Below are 14,707 nucleotides of genomic sequence, written 5' to 3' on the forward strand. Positions count from 1 at the left end.
CACATTCTGATTCTGAAACCTTAGCATTACTGTCAAATTATTGTGCACCACTCTCCAACCTCATATATTCCAAATAGTCCTCATTTATAGCAGAATGCTGTTTTATTTTGCATAATCGCTCATTGTGTGCTTCAGTGATACCAAGGTACAAAAGAGCAGTACTTGTATCACTTTGGTTCCATCGCACACTCTTGTAATTCGTCTTGACTCCTAGTTGGCTGACATCCTGCTGCACGATTTATTTTCTCAGTTGTTTGTCCACAGTAAAGCATGACGAGCACCTGCGCTTGAGACCTGAAAGCTTTTCAACAACTTAAGTTGCATTAGCACTCGAGTATGTAAGACCAGACACTCAGCTGTGTAAAATGCGTCTGTTTAAAGCAATTCCTTACTTAGAATCTAGGCCCTCTTCTGCAGGACCAGAGAAACACTTTCAAAGAGATGGATACATTTGTATCATAAACTTCCACTTTTATAAATCTTATGGTTTTCTTTAAGAATAGGCTTTGTTAAGAGTTAGGTAGAGCGATTAAAAATAACAATTTATCAAAAGGCAAAGTAAATTATTAAGATGCCTGAGAAGGGAACAGTTTTTAAACATAACACTCCCTTCATTTAACATAAGGTATAACTCACTACTACTAGAAAATATGAGGGAAAATATTACTAGGTTGTGGAGCTCACATCATCTAATATTTTGCTGTTGCAGTCTGGTTTGATTAAGGAAGGCCTCTAGATGTCATGTTTTGCAGGGGAAAAAAAAACGCTCAATTCAAATGGCTTAAATCAGGGACAAGGGAGTTGACTGATTTGGCATTGACACTATTAACTTGCATTTCACACAGCATTCTTACTAGCAATATGTAACAACACATACTTAGGAAATGCTAATAAAGACCTACACGTTTTGAAGTGCACTGTTACAATTCATGCTGAAAACATCTGGCCATAGGAAAGCACATTCTCAGCTGTGAAACACTGCTATCTTGGGGTGCCTCTATCTACACCCACTTCTGACAGTGTCCTAGGTTTATTGCTGCAGCCACCCTTTTCTCATTCCATGTCCCTCACTATTGTTTCAAATGTTCATGCTTCTTTCACATTGCAAAATACTAAAAAAAAAAAAAAAAAAAAAAAAAAGAAAGGCCAACTGAGCTCAGGAAGTAGTTTTGTGTGAGTCATCAACTCATTTTTATCACACATTAATCACTAGAAGACAGGGAAAGAAAATTGTGTTTAAATGAACAATGACTAGAGCTATTTTTAGCCTTTTTTGCAACTGAAATTAACGTTTACAAAACATAGTGTACTGTACTCTTGACTAATCTGTTCTTGTTACAAAATGTTGATGGAAAATAAGATTTATTCTGTGTAGAGTTTATGTGCAATAGTCAGAATAATCAGAACATTATAAAAAAGGAAACATGAATGATTGGTATACATACTCAAATGTCAAAATATTTTTAGACTTAATCTCTAATCATTTATGGTTTATCAAAGATAGGAGATAAAAAAGACATAAAAATAGATAAGCAAGTGTTTTCATGATTATCACAAATTTTTGAGTATTTCTTACTCTGTATGCTGATAATTTTCTCAGAGAAGATATGCTCAGAATGACTCTGAAATGCTTTTGTTTCAGCATTCAATCATCAACAACATTCTTGAAGCAATAATAGCTCAAAAAGGCCCCAAGGCCCCATTAAACAAGAACTGCTGAGTACTGTGACCTTGATCTTTAGAAAAGGTAAAAAGTTTGAAGATTATATCTGAATAATAATGTTGATGAGCTACCATTTAATGCTTATAGAATTTTGAAACATAACATAATTTTGATGCAAGTATTTAATAGCTTCTTAACTTCTATTTAAGAACTTGCAGTTTCTAATTAGATGTAATCGGATCTAGGTTTTGGTGAACAGTCACTACAAAAACAAGACAAATAATGCATGAAATGTGGTATGACCTTTTCATTATTGCTTTGTCAGGACATCTGTCAAGAGACATTTCCTCTATTCCAAAGCAGTCAGACATTTCAATTAACTGTACTAAGGTATAGCTTGATCTTGGTAGGAAGCAGGACTGCTGCCCAGTAAAATTCATAATACACTATAGTCAACAAGATACCAAGGTACAAGGTACACAATAAGCTAGAATTTGTCTTTAGAAGTAGTAAAGGTCAATAACTCACTGCGCTTTAGAATGACAGATATCTGAGGGCAAAAAAAAAACCAACACAAAAAACTGCATTTTCCACACTTCTGACAATATCATCTGATCATACTAGTTAGAAAATTTATTTCACACGCATTTCTAAAATGTTTTTAGTGAGCAATTTTGTAATATATATCATGAAAGGCAAATAAGAAATGGCAGTTCAAAATTTACAGAAGAAAGAATAGATGTAGACAGATATGATTTCTTTTTCTAGGAAAAGAAAAAAAAAATGCATGGATTCACCAAATTCTAGATAGTTTAATACGACAGTTTTAGGGAGCTCGTAAAAATCATTCTGTCTTCTCAGGTTAAAATGAGTGGTTTCAGTGACAAAGCAAGCATCCCATCCCACAAAATTTAATAGCTTTCTTGAAACTGACTATGCAGGGAAGACAAAAGCTCATCCCAGCATATCTGCATATATTGTCTAGTTTCTTCAGATTACTTCCTAAAGACCTGCAATGAACAAGAAAAGCTAAGAAAAGCACAGTATATATGTGAGTGGTATTGACAGTTCTCTATTGGAAAGTTTTGAGGTTTGCTAATCAAAAACACCATAGGTATAGAACAGTTTAAAAACTTAACTGCTAATAGAACAACATCATATTTAGAAGAAGGTAGCCAGTAACTGGAATGGGAGGAGTTCATTTCCACATTATCTGGGGAGGACTGCTACAGGACTGCAGAACCTCCAGTGCTATGTAAGTGAGCATAAGTCATTATTAAGAACAAATCCCTGAATTTGTCTGTCTTTTAAGTACATGAGGGAAGAAAGTAGGGAGTAGAACTAACAACATTTAGTACCTTTCAGGAAAGACAAATGTGATTTAGCTAACACTTACTTTTTCTGTTTAATTCTCTATAAAATTTCTGCTAATGCCTTCTGACTCTCCAGTCAGCTCTTTTTTCCTTCCCACTCTTCATGAATACACAGAAAAACCTCTGGGTTACAGCCCAGTGGCCTGGTTCATTGTCGTTTTCTGGAATGCAGTCACACTTTGTCATGTCCAGTTACTACTATTGGCTCGAACTTTCCATGCAGTGAGTCAGCTGAGATTTTTGAGGCAAAAACCCATAGGGCTACTGCATGTAGCTGACTCTATTCAAAGTGGCCTAGTAGTGCCACATGCAACTTCGAGAACTTGATATTTTACAGATAGTTTACAATTAAAATTACTCTTAAGAGAGCACAGACTCATATCTAAGCAATTAAACCAACCACAGTTGCAAAGTGAGGGGGACTCTTGGAGATGTAGTAGAAGTAGAGGCTCTGTAAAATGTATTTAATCAAAACAAACAAACAAACAAAAAGCTTAACAAGCTTAAACTGCTAATAGGGGAAACTATCTGAACTCTGAAGAATGGTCTGACATAATCACAAGTAAAGTAAGTAAAGGTAGCACAGCTGAAATAAGTTATTGTCATTTTAACTTTTCCAGTGAAAACTTTGTGTCTAATGTAAATTCTCTTACCAAACAAGTAATAGGGTTAAGATAAATTTTTGGCATGTAAATTATATACGTCAGCCTTACTAATGATAATGATCTTTTAGATCTTAGTATGTAGCCATGTGCTGAATAATTTATATTCCACCAAATACTTGCTAATGTTGCTTTCTCGCTATGTAGAAGAGATTTTCCTCAAGCTTAATTATCTTTTAAACACTAAGTAATAAATATGCAAGTATACAAATACACAGTGTTTATAATCACATTTTCATGAAAAATTAGGAATAAGCTGAAATCAGTTCAATGGGTATAAATAATGAGAAAATGTAATTCGAATAAACATACAGTTCTGTTTAATATTTTACTGTAGTTTAATGAAGGAGTCACTAGCACTGAATTATCAAAATATTTTATAACTAGTGTTATGTCAATTAAGACTGCTATTTATTAGGTTTCCATATAATTTATTAGCCCCTTTTTTAAAAAGGCTGTTCAATTTAAGTGTTCCACTATGTCTGAACAGATTTTACTAACTTTGTAGAGAGGAAAAAGCAACCATGGAGAGAAAAAGAACACTGGGTATAACTATTTCAATTTGCAGGGATCCAGGCATGAAGTAAATGTGCAATAGTAGCTTCCCAGGCTTTAACAGTCCTTCCTTCGTGTTACACTAGAAGACTTTTCTCAACGATGCTCCTTACCAGTAACATTGTCACACATGTAAACAGCAATGTCTTGTTATGGTATTTGAAAATCTGCAGATAACCTAAGGCAAAATGTTTGCTTTGGGGTATCATGATCCCCTTAAGGTTCCGGAAGGCTTGGCTTGTCCCTTGATAAGCTTCCCTGAGGCTAAGATCTTGACAAACTAATACTCTGACAGTGACCTAACCTGCTTCCAGTGAGAAATTAAATCAGTGTTTCTCACTGGAAAAAAAATTAAGCAGTTAATGATGATGTCTGTGGATACATAAAGATTTAGATACAGATAAATCTGTACTGAAAGGATCATCATAATAAAAAGCAATCCTATTTATTTGGTAAAATTGGTGCAAGAAATAAGTGCCACATCTTTCATCATGGCTAAATGTAAAGTCTAATATATATGATAAAATAGACTGTACTGAGAAGAAGAAACACCAGAAAAAAACCCTGGGAATCATGAGAGTTATTCAGTAGAGCCTGTGTTCAAAACATGCCAATGCAGTGAAAAGTGCTAAATGTAAACAACATCTGCACATACAGGCAGGAAAAACATCATTTTATTTAAAATATTATTACCATTGAAATACTGTCGACTGTTCAGAATGAAGACTGATGTTTTTAGACAGATTTAAATTATTCTCTCACATCAATTACAAAAGAGTGGATTTTTTGTAGCATGCTTATTGATACAAAGGAAAACAAACCTTCACATTCAGCAGAACAGCTATTAAAACAGCTATTAAACCTGCTATCTTCATTTACAAAGTATTCCATATTTTTGCATACTTTCAAGGATAAATAGATTGTATTTAGAGTTAGTGAAACATATCTAATCAATCTCCATATGTAACAAATATGTCTGGAAATGTCTCAAAAATTAGATTAAAATTGCTTTTAAGGACCTCAAAAGACTTCAAGTTTGTGCGTTATAATTAAAGTGTCCCTTGGATCCTTATTTTACCACCTTCTCAGAAGAAAACTGACCTGAGTCCTTATAATACTATTTGTACCTCAAAAACAAATTATAAAAATCGAAGACAACCAGAGATAGGACCATATTCTCCAGAACGAGTGGTGATTAGGAAGTTTTGCTGACAGGGATTTCCTAGCTTTGCGACTCCATAGTCTTGATCATTGACCTAAATTTCATAAGAGTTCAAGCAGACATAGAAAAGATAAGGCAAGGTGTGGAAGAGTACAGCTCCAGAGCTGCACCAACAGTACAACTACCTAAAAAGAAACAAAATTGATACAGAAATTAGAACTGCTGCAGCCCTATCACATGAAAGAAAAGAACATGTGCTGTATATTCACAGCAGCCATATGTCTAAATCTGACAACAGACATATGCAGGAGGACCTCAGAAAACAGAAGGATTTGTTCTAATGTAATTTCCAATGATCTTTAAATATAGAACTCTTTAGTTATCCATTTATGATTGTGATTCTACAGCATACATATGATGAAGCCACGGAAGTAAGGTCTAAAACAACTACGGACTAGTAAACGCTAGAGATAAGCCTACAAATTATTGATCACCTTGAGTCAAAGTCCATAATTATCATCCAGTCAAACTCTTCTGGAGAAAACAGTTTCATCAATAAGCAGACTCACAGAAAAGCAGCAGTACAAATAAACAACCTGAGGTCAAATAGCTGGCATGTCATTGAGGAAACCTTTCGTTTTAACACACAATCCCTTTTCAAAATTTTACCTCAACTTCATCGAACTGCTTATGTTGCCTCTCCCACGCCCCCCCCTCCCTTTTTTTTAAGCTGATGAGCAGTTCCAAACAGATTATGATATAGGATTTCTCTAACTGCAGACACCGGAATATCACTACAGTTGGGAGGCCAAAAAGAGGGAAGATGGATCATAATTTGGTTTAACAAGAATTTAAGCTAATTTTGAAGTGTCATGAGAATATGATCGCTGCAGCTTACCTAAGAGCTGAATATTATGGCACTTATTACAGCTTTTGAGAAAATATTTATTCAGAGTCAGATTCCCTAACTACACGATGTTAGAGCAGAGCTGCTAGGAAGAAAGCTCAGATTAGGACCAAACAACTGTACAGGCTCAGACAAGTATTAGCAAATATGTTTTACAATCTTGAAAGCAAGAAGAAATCAAAAGCAAGAGAGAAAATGGAGTGGACTCCACCTCTAGATAATTGAAATTGTATCTTTTCCTCTCACTGACTAAGATTTATAGAGATAAGAAGTGATATTTTTCAGTAATTTTTGCCAAAGTAATACAAACTAAACTTATTTGTACTGTTGTTAATTCCAAGGTGCAGATACCAAGAAACATCTAAGAGCATGGAGAAATCTCTTCATTATTGATGGATGTGTGACTTTTTGACCACTATATCACCTTGCCTCCTTTCCCTTTTTGTTGTGACAGATAAACATAAAAATCTCAGAGTTTAAAACCAGAGATCAGCAGTGAGCGGCAAAATGTTTGATGCTTATTCAAAGCTTATCTGAATTGCCCATACCTCCAGAGACCACTCAGTCTCATAAGATTTAGAGTTCTTCCTAATTCCAAGCAGTTCAAAAAATACGAGGAAAATTGTTTTTAATCTATTCATGCTGGCACTTTTCTCTCTGCAGATTCCAGCTGAGACCTGCAAATGCAAAGCTGTGCACAAGCATAAAGTTCTGTCAAGTCACGATTTTATCTTAAAGTTATTTGAGTTTTGAGGTCTGTTATCACTTATTTTGAAGGGCCTCACCTGGCATTCTATGTCAATCACAGATCTGCTATACAACTTGCCAGAAGTGAAACACTCCTATCCACATAACCTACTTCTGCATCTCCTCACATTTTACTTTCCTATTTTATCAATGATTTTTTCCACTTTAGCAGGAAATTACACACTCCAAAAAACCTCTAACCTCTGAAAGTTACACACAAAAAAGAAGTTTTATTTTAAACAATGTTCACAATAAAGAAATAATTGTAGGTTTACTCAGAATAATTCACTCCATTTTTTCTGTAATAGAAAAATTGGAAAATAAGTTGAATGAAGGAAATTGATCCCATTATAAGAAATTCATATTGGAATGTTATAATCCATAAAATCACAGGACCTATTCCTAAAGTGAGGAGGGGTCATTAATTTACATTGCTTCTCCTCATTTTCCTGTTTGTGAAGATGGATTACTCCCTGAACTGAATGTTACCTGTGCATGATCATCATCTTTATATTCCATTTTGAGAAGATAGTCTTAGAGTTACATAAATGACTTAAAAAAATAAAACCCAAAAACCTCACTTTAAATTAAAATAATTAAAATATAGCTCTATACTCTTCAGCTCTATATTCCTGTTATAGGAGTGTGAAACTACATTAAGCTTAAGAATTGTAACACATACACAGAATTACACTATAGAAATTTCCTAATTAAATCATTAAAGCTAGGTTTCAACAATGTACATTTCATTAGGATTTGAAGTCATTCTAAGGTACATTGGTCTGTTTTTGAAGTCTGTAAACCTAGAATAAAATCCTATTGCCTTTGAATCCAGCAAGGTATTCAATGTCCAACCCCTAACTGCGAGCTCCATTTTTGCACTGGTGTTTGCACTGCTACCTCAGAACACCCTGGTGCTCAGTCACCCACTCAGAAGTCAGGACTTCCAAGTTTGCAGCTGCAAGCAGAAGTCTCCTATGTCTGAGAGCATTCCAGTTTCTCCCAAAGCATATTGCAGAGCTTTACTTAAATGTTAATGATTTTCATGTTTGGCACGAACACTTTGAAGTAATGTTGCATTTGTCTTTGATAAAAAGTAGTTTGATAGAAAAGTGCTTAATTAAAAGTTAATTTAATAAGTTTTCAGAGTACTGTAACTGCAATTCTTCAACACCAAACTTTCCAATCAGGACATTTTAAATTGGTAGAACAGTTACAGTGGTTTTAGGAAATCATTTTCATTTAATTTGGAACTGTTTTTCCAGTTAGTAGAATCAATGTCTCTTGCTATTTATCTTCAAGGGAATGTTTTGTTTCTAAACAAATTATATCCCAAAGGATTAAAAGTTGTACTTAGCAGGCGCTCCAAATGCTTTCTGTTGGAAATAATTGCTGTGAAAACAACCGACAAAGTTGCATATAATATGACTTCATCTCCTGTGCAAAGATCCATGAAAGACATTTTGGATATACAATTTCCTTGGGGAAACAAATCCATCCTTTCAATAGAAATGCAAAAACTAATGTACTGCAGTCAGAATAGCCTGACAGCACCTTGTTGTTCATGCCATGGATTTTGTTTATCCTTATCAAAGGCGGATTTGACTGAAAGTAGGTGACACTTCCAGTGTTTCAAATAGAGTTCCAGCAGGTGGTCACGTCTGTAAGACATTTCAACAGCTCTCCCTGAGGTGCACGGAACAGAAGTCAGCACTCCGTCCTGGGGGAATACTTGCAGTCAGTTAGCACTTTTGGAACTGCTGCATAAAGGGTGTTTCTGACAGCAACATACTCCATAAAACAACATCTAATCTGCTTCTAGAATTATGTGTAGACAGAAAGAACATCATCTTTGATGGTGACCTGATTACAGAACTGTCCCAAGTGCCTCTTGGCTTTTATTTTTTTTCTTTTTTTTCATCACATACATTTGTTCAAGAAGTACACAGAACTTGTCAGTTGAAAAATACAGGTCTGAAACACCAACCCATCAAATGCAAATTTCATTTGATTTCTTGACATACATGAATATGCTGTGCATCTTCATGACATCAGATTAGACATCTATGAGTTGTCTCTCCACGGAAGGGCATGTTCCCTGTTCGAGCGGCATCATATTTGTTCAGTGTAATGAAGCAACTTCCCTTTCCTAAGGGAAAACACTTATATCCTAACCACTTATATTGGTCAGGAACCTCTTCATTTCCCCCATTTTATATTTCATTCCCACTGATATAAAGCTAGGATGTGTCTTCTTTCCCCCAAGACAGAAGTATCAAGAAAAAAGCAGATTCATGTAACAAAACTATATCTTTGGTAAGTGTACATTGAGTTTATGTAGTTTGTATTGCCACCCTCAGTCACCTGTCCAGTCCTTTCTTTAAAGAGCTACTTGCCTATCAAATTCTTTCTGCAGTTTCCCCTCCCAACCCTTCCCCACTTTCATTCCTGTCTCCTGCCTGCATTCCTTCAGACCACTATTTAACTAACAGACCTTGACACTCAGATTACCTCAAACTCAGAGAATTCACTAAATTTTAACTCCCTGGAGTCTGAACTGTCAGTCTCTAGTTGAAGTGCGTGTGGGATGATACTGTTATGGATTCACATCAGACCTCTATATTTAAGCAGAGTTTAACACCACAGATCTGACCTTTGCGCTGAGAAGAGACTCAGCTGCAGTTTTGCATTCTACTTTGTGAACTCTGAGGGAGTAACACAAGCTCCAGTGACTTATTCACATGCAAACGTCAGCTCTCCCTATTCCCCAGTTTACGATTTGCTCAGGATGTACCAGAAGCAACAAAGCCTGCACAGGCCAACTTCATCGAGTAAGCACTATTTAGCATGAACTTCAATAAAACAAGGTTGCTCTCGGACATTCTAAAAACCCTTAAAACTATCATTCTTTGTAATCTATGTACCCTGTGAATTTTATTAAACTGGTACGATTTGGGCAGATTGAAGAGCACAAAATGCTAATATGCTAGGGTATAAATTATGCAAATAATTGCATCATTGCATAAGCAATTGCAATAGGTTGAAGTCCAAATGCAGAAACTCAAGTTAGAACTCAAGCATTCCTCCAGGGGAAAGTAGCTAATTAATCTGCATAATCTGTACATGCAGATAAATCTTTAATGGATTTTTCAAATTCATATTCAGACACACAAAAAAAAATATACTGTGAATATTCTGAAAGATCAGATACCATTTGGGCTATTTACTAAAATTCAAAATGAGACTCCATAACTTTCCATAAATGGAAAGTCAATGCATCTTAATGGACATGGTGGTTCATTTATGGCTTAGTTGGATTTGCTAGCTCTGTGATTTTTATTTCCTTCTGTTTATATTTAGAAGATTAACTCAATCAGCAGTCTGAGAGGAAGTATTGATCTTTTGGGGAGATTACTTTTCAGTGGGCTGAATAACTCAGAAGAAAAAAAAAAAACAATAAATCTTAATGTGTTTACTAGATTCTCTTAAACCTGATCAACCTGTAGCTTAAGTACACAAGGAATTCTATTTCACATGTTCAGTGCTGGATGTTATTTAATTATATAGCACTTCATTTTAACTGACAGCGTGTTTTTTTTTTTTTTTTTTTTTTTTAAACCAAAGTGTCTTCCTGAGACCTTATGACATTTGGTAGCTATAAAAAAAATAGGCAACTGAGACCTATCTGGGTTTGCTCAGGGTTACCATCTGTAACTATTCTTTAATTATTATTTTTCCTGAGTAGAACTAAAGTTAAGAGAAGTGTGAGTATAAGTGGTTAAGGATTAGCATTACAGAATTGATTTCACTACTGATAAAACAGGATTATTTGCGGAAAATATATTATTTTTAAAACTTTTTGTTCCTACTACTGTTGTACTTATCACATCAGTTTGGAAACTTCACTGATTTCATTTGCTTGCAACAAACCTCTAAAACCAATGTTGAGATAATAGGAAAAAATACTTAAGAAATATCTTGTTTCTCTATAGAAAATTATCATTAATTTCAGAGAAATCAACTCGTGCTTATTTAACTGTCCAGTATAACATCCATTCATCCACACAAATTATTTGTTCGGGGTGTTGTCTTTTCTTATGATATTTCCTCAGGTTACATTTTACATAAAGCACATGAAAATTTCAGCACTCTAGGGTGAGAATACACCACAGACAAAGATCTTTTTTTTGTTCAATGTAACATGAGAAGGGGATATGCAGCACACAGGACTACCTACAGAGATCAAAGGAACAGAATGTGATCGCTACTGCTAATCTAAGCCACAAATATGTTAGAATAATCACTGAAATACATCAGAATATGTCAGAATAATTACTGAAATTAGAGATTTTTTCAAGAACTTCAGTTGAGGATACTAAATTTTAGGCTTTACTCAGACTCAAAAGAATCCCTTCCCAAATAAACTGAATTTTGATGACCTTATATCAATATTGTATATAAATCAACTTTCATTTCTCAGGCAAATTATTATCCTGCTTGAGCAGTAAATTTAGATGAGATTTGCAAGTTTGCAATCTAAATTGATGACAGACATAACACAAGTGTCATGCATTCTTAATAAACTTTAATAAAACTCTGTCACTGTAAAGCACTTTTAGTACTAGATCTGCACACATCACAAACATTCCTATTTTCATAGATGAGAAGAATCAAGATTATTCCAAGGATAATAGTCTTAACTACAAACTACAAACTCTTTTCTGTATTGCTGAAAATGAGAATCTTGACTAGCTCTGGCAGCAGGACAATCTAACGGACTTCAATTAAGGAGTCACTCCTATGTTCCCACATTGTGGTTTACTGTCAGGGTTGCAATCCAAAAGATATATAGCAACGACATGAAGAAACAGATGAACAAGAAATTGGAAAAAAAAAGCAATCATAGATATTAGAATTGCCATATAAAAAAATGCAGCATCTCACATGGGATGTCTGGCTGCTAAGTGCTGCCCTAATATTAGTAGTAGCATTAATGAAGCAAATTAGCTTCATTAAAAATAAATGCGAATTTCACACATCTTTCCTTTGCAGTGAAACCCATTTTGCACAACCCCAGCATTTGTTATCGGGTAGGTATCTCACAAATATATATATATGTATGGGGGTGTGTGTGTGTGTGTGTGTGTGTGTGTGTGTGCGCGCATATATATACACATATATGTTAACAAACCAAAAACATGTCCATTTTTTAGCAATAGATAGATTCAGATTTAACTTTTAATAAGATTATTCTTGTAGATGTCTAGCATCCTGTTGCTTAACCTTAAATCTTTATATCTCAGGCTGATGTTAACAGAACATTTTATAAACTAAACTCTTTTACCAAAGGGCTCCCTTCTTATATGCTTAGAACTGCAAAGAATATTTCTCTGAGAAAAACTACAGTGAGATAGCAAACATTCTGCCTTTTTCCCGACTCCAGGGAGTCATTCAGTTCAACATAAAATCCCTCAACTCTACATTAGCATCCTATGGAGATTTCAATAATAGGCTGTCAACATTTAGCTTTCAAGAATTACCCCAGAGATGACTTCTCAGTGAATTAACCAGGCTGGTAATTTACTGGAATTGTCTCAGTGTTCCTGTGCTTAGCACTTCTCTCAAATTCTCCCATACCCCCATGTGACCAGTGTTAATCAAACTGCATTCAGATTTTATTCAACTTTATCGTGCTTGAGGAAATTTTGTTTTAGTAAGCCCATTTTCAGTAGGAAATTGCCTTTTCTAGGTGTCTTCATTATTTGTGTGTGAAAACTACAAGATGTATTGCAGAATAACCAAGCACAGTATGTCCCCTTTATTACCATTTATAAAACTTCTATAATACACTGAAATTGAGTCTTCATTGAGCTTAAAGTTATATTTGCATAAGTATGTCACCATCGTATAAGGCAATACCCTTCATACAAGACCTTTACGTAACCTTTATACGGGCCTAGTAAGCTAAAATTAAAATACAAGCACCTTGCACCACGAATATCAGGTTCACTCCCTTTCTGCAACAGCTGCTCCTTTCAAAAAGGAGGCAGGTCCTATTTCAGCCACAGCTGAGAATCCCAGTGCCAGGATCCCACTGGGATCGCTTGGGGAAATGCGATGACCCATCCCGGTGAGAGCACCATAGGAGAAGGGAATGCCCCCGTCTACGCGGCCCTTCGATTAGGCAGCCCCGCCAGCATATGTTTAAAGAAATGAATAAATTCCCCAAACAAGTAATAACAAAACTGTGCTCTCGGGTAGTTAGGGATATTGAGACTTCATATTCTGTGAACGGAAAACATCAGAACTTCTACAAGTTACTTCCTTTTTTTTCTTATATAACATTCCCCTAAAATAAGGGTGAAATCCCATAAAACAGGGATGTTATTAAAAAAAAAAAAACTAAACAAAAAACACTCCTGTATTATCTTAAACGTTGAAAAAGTCAAAAAGGGCACAAAAACTTAGAGCAATTAAGACAAAAATATCAAGATCCCAAATTATGTTCTTTGTTGAAGCTGCAGCTAACAAACTTTGGAACAGACCAGTATTCAGGGCACAGTACTCATCTCAGGTTCAGCTCTCTTTTTGCAAACCTTGCCTCTGCACCAGATGTGCTCTTCATCATGCTTTTAATTAAAATATATATATATATAGTCTATACCAAACTGGGCTTACACCAAGTAAAGGACTTACGCATATTTTTTTACTCTTACTACTGTGTATTTCCATCACAAACATCAGCTGAGTTTCTTGTAGCAATAATCCAGCTAGCAGAGAAGATGTAAATATTATTGTTCATGAAATGAAACTGTCTTAGAAGGTGGCTAACTGAATCATCAACTGAGAACTGCAAGTTCTCAAATCTCTAACCTAGGAAGTAGAATTTTTTTTCACATTTAAGGCTTCTGTACTTTTCTTTTTTATACATGCATACATGTGAAAACATTGTGCAAATTTAAAGCTTGCGGTGTTCTTATAAGTCATAAGTATACTAGGTGCCTTCTTAAGAAAAATCAATCATACTGAGTTACTTAAAACACATTATAGGCATTTCATATATTTTCTTAGCGTGACATTTAACTATCTCTTAGGCCAAAAAAATGGCTTTGTCAAAATGACAGCTTGATGATGCATAGAAACATTCACTCTTTCACAACAATGTCATATTGACTGACTCTGGCATTAAAATAACTGTAACTCTCAACAGTGTCTAGTCAGCTTCAGCTATGAAAAATCTCATATTTTCTGCCTCCCTGTTGCACAATCGTGCTGACAAAAACAAAAGCAAAACAAAAGCAAGGTTTCTTAGGCAGTCAGTTGTACAGGAATTAGCAAGTTGGCCAGTTGATAAAACTTTAAAGTTAAAAATGCCATTTTTTCCAAGCTTTCATGTAAGAAAAGAATAAACTAGTCTTGAAGCAGATAGATGAACCATTCTGGTTGTTTTTTGATTTATATTATAATTTAAAGAGATCATATATCTGAAAGTAATATTCTGTTCATGTACTGTAAGAGTTCCCAAAATTCTCTGAAGGTTACAGAGCCATCAGCTATGCTCACTCTCATGTTTATTGGAATATATAAGAGACCACAGCTAAAGACAAGTCCTGCTAATCCATACTGCATACATGTCAC

Source organism: Tinamus guttatus, unplaced genomic scaffold (assembly GCF_059628265.1).
Source record: "Tinamus guttatus ecotype Peru unplaced genomic scaffold, ASM5962826v1 Tinamus_guttatus_pri_ptg000211l, whole genome shotgun sequence".
NCBI classification, from domain to species: Eukaryota; Metazoa; Chordata; class Aves; order Tinamiformes; family Tinamidae; genus Tinamus; species Tinamus guttatus.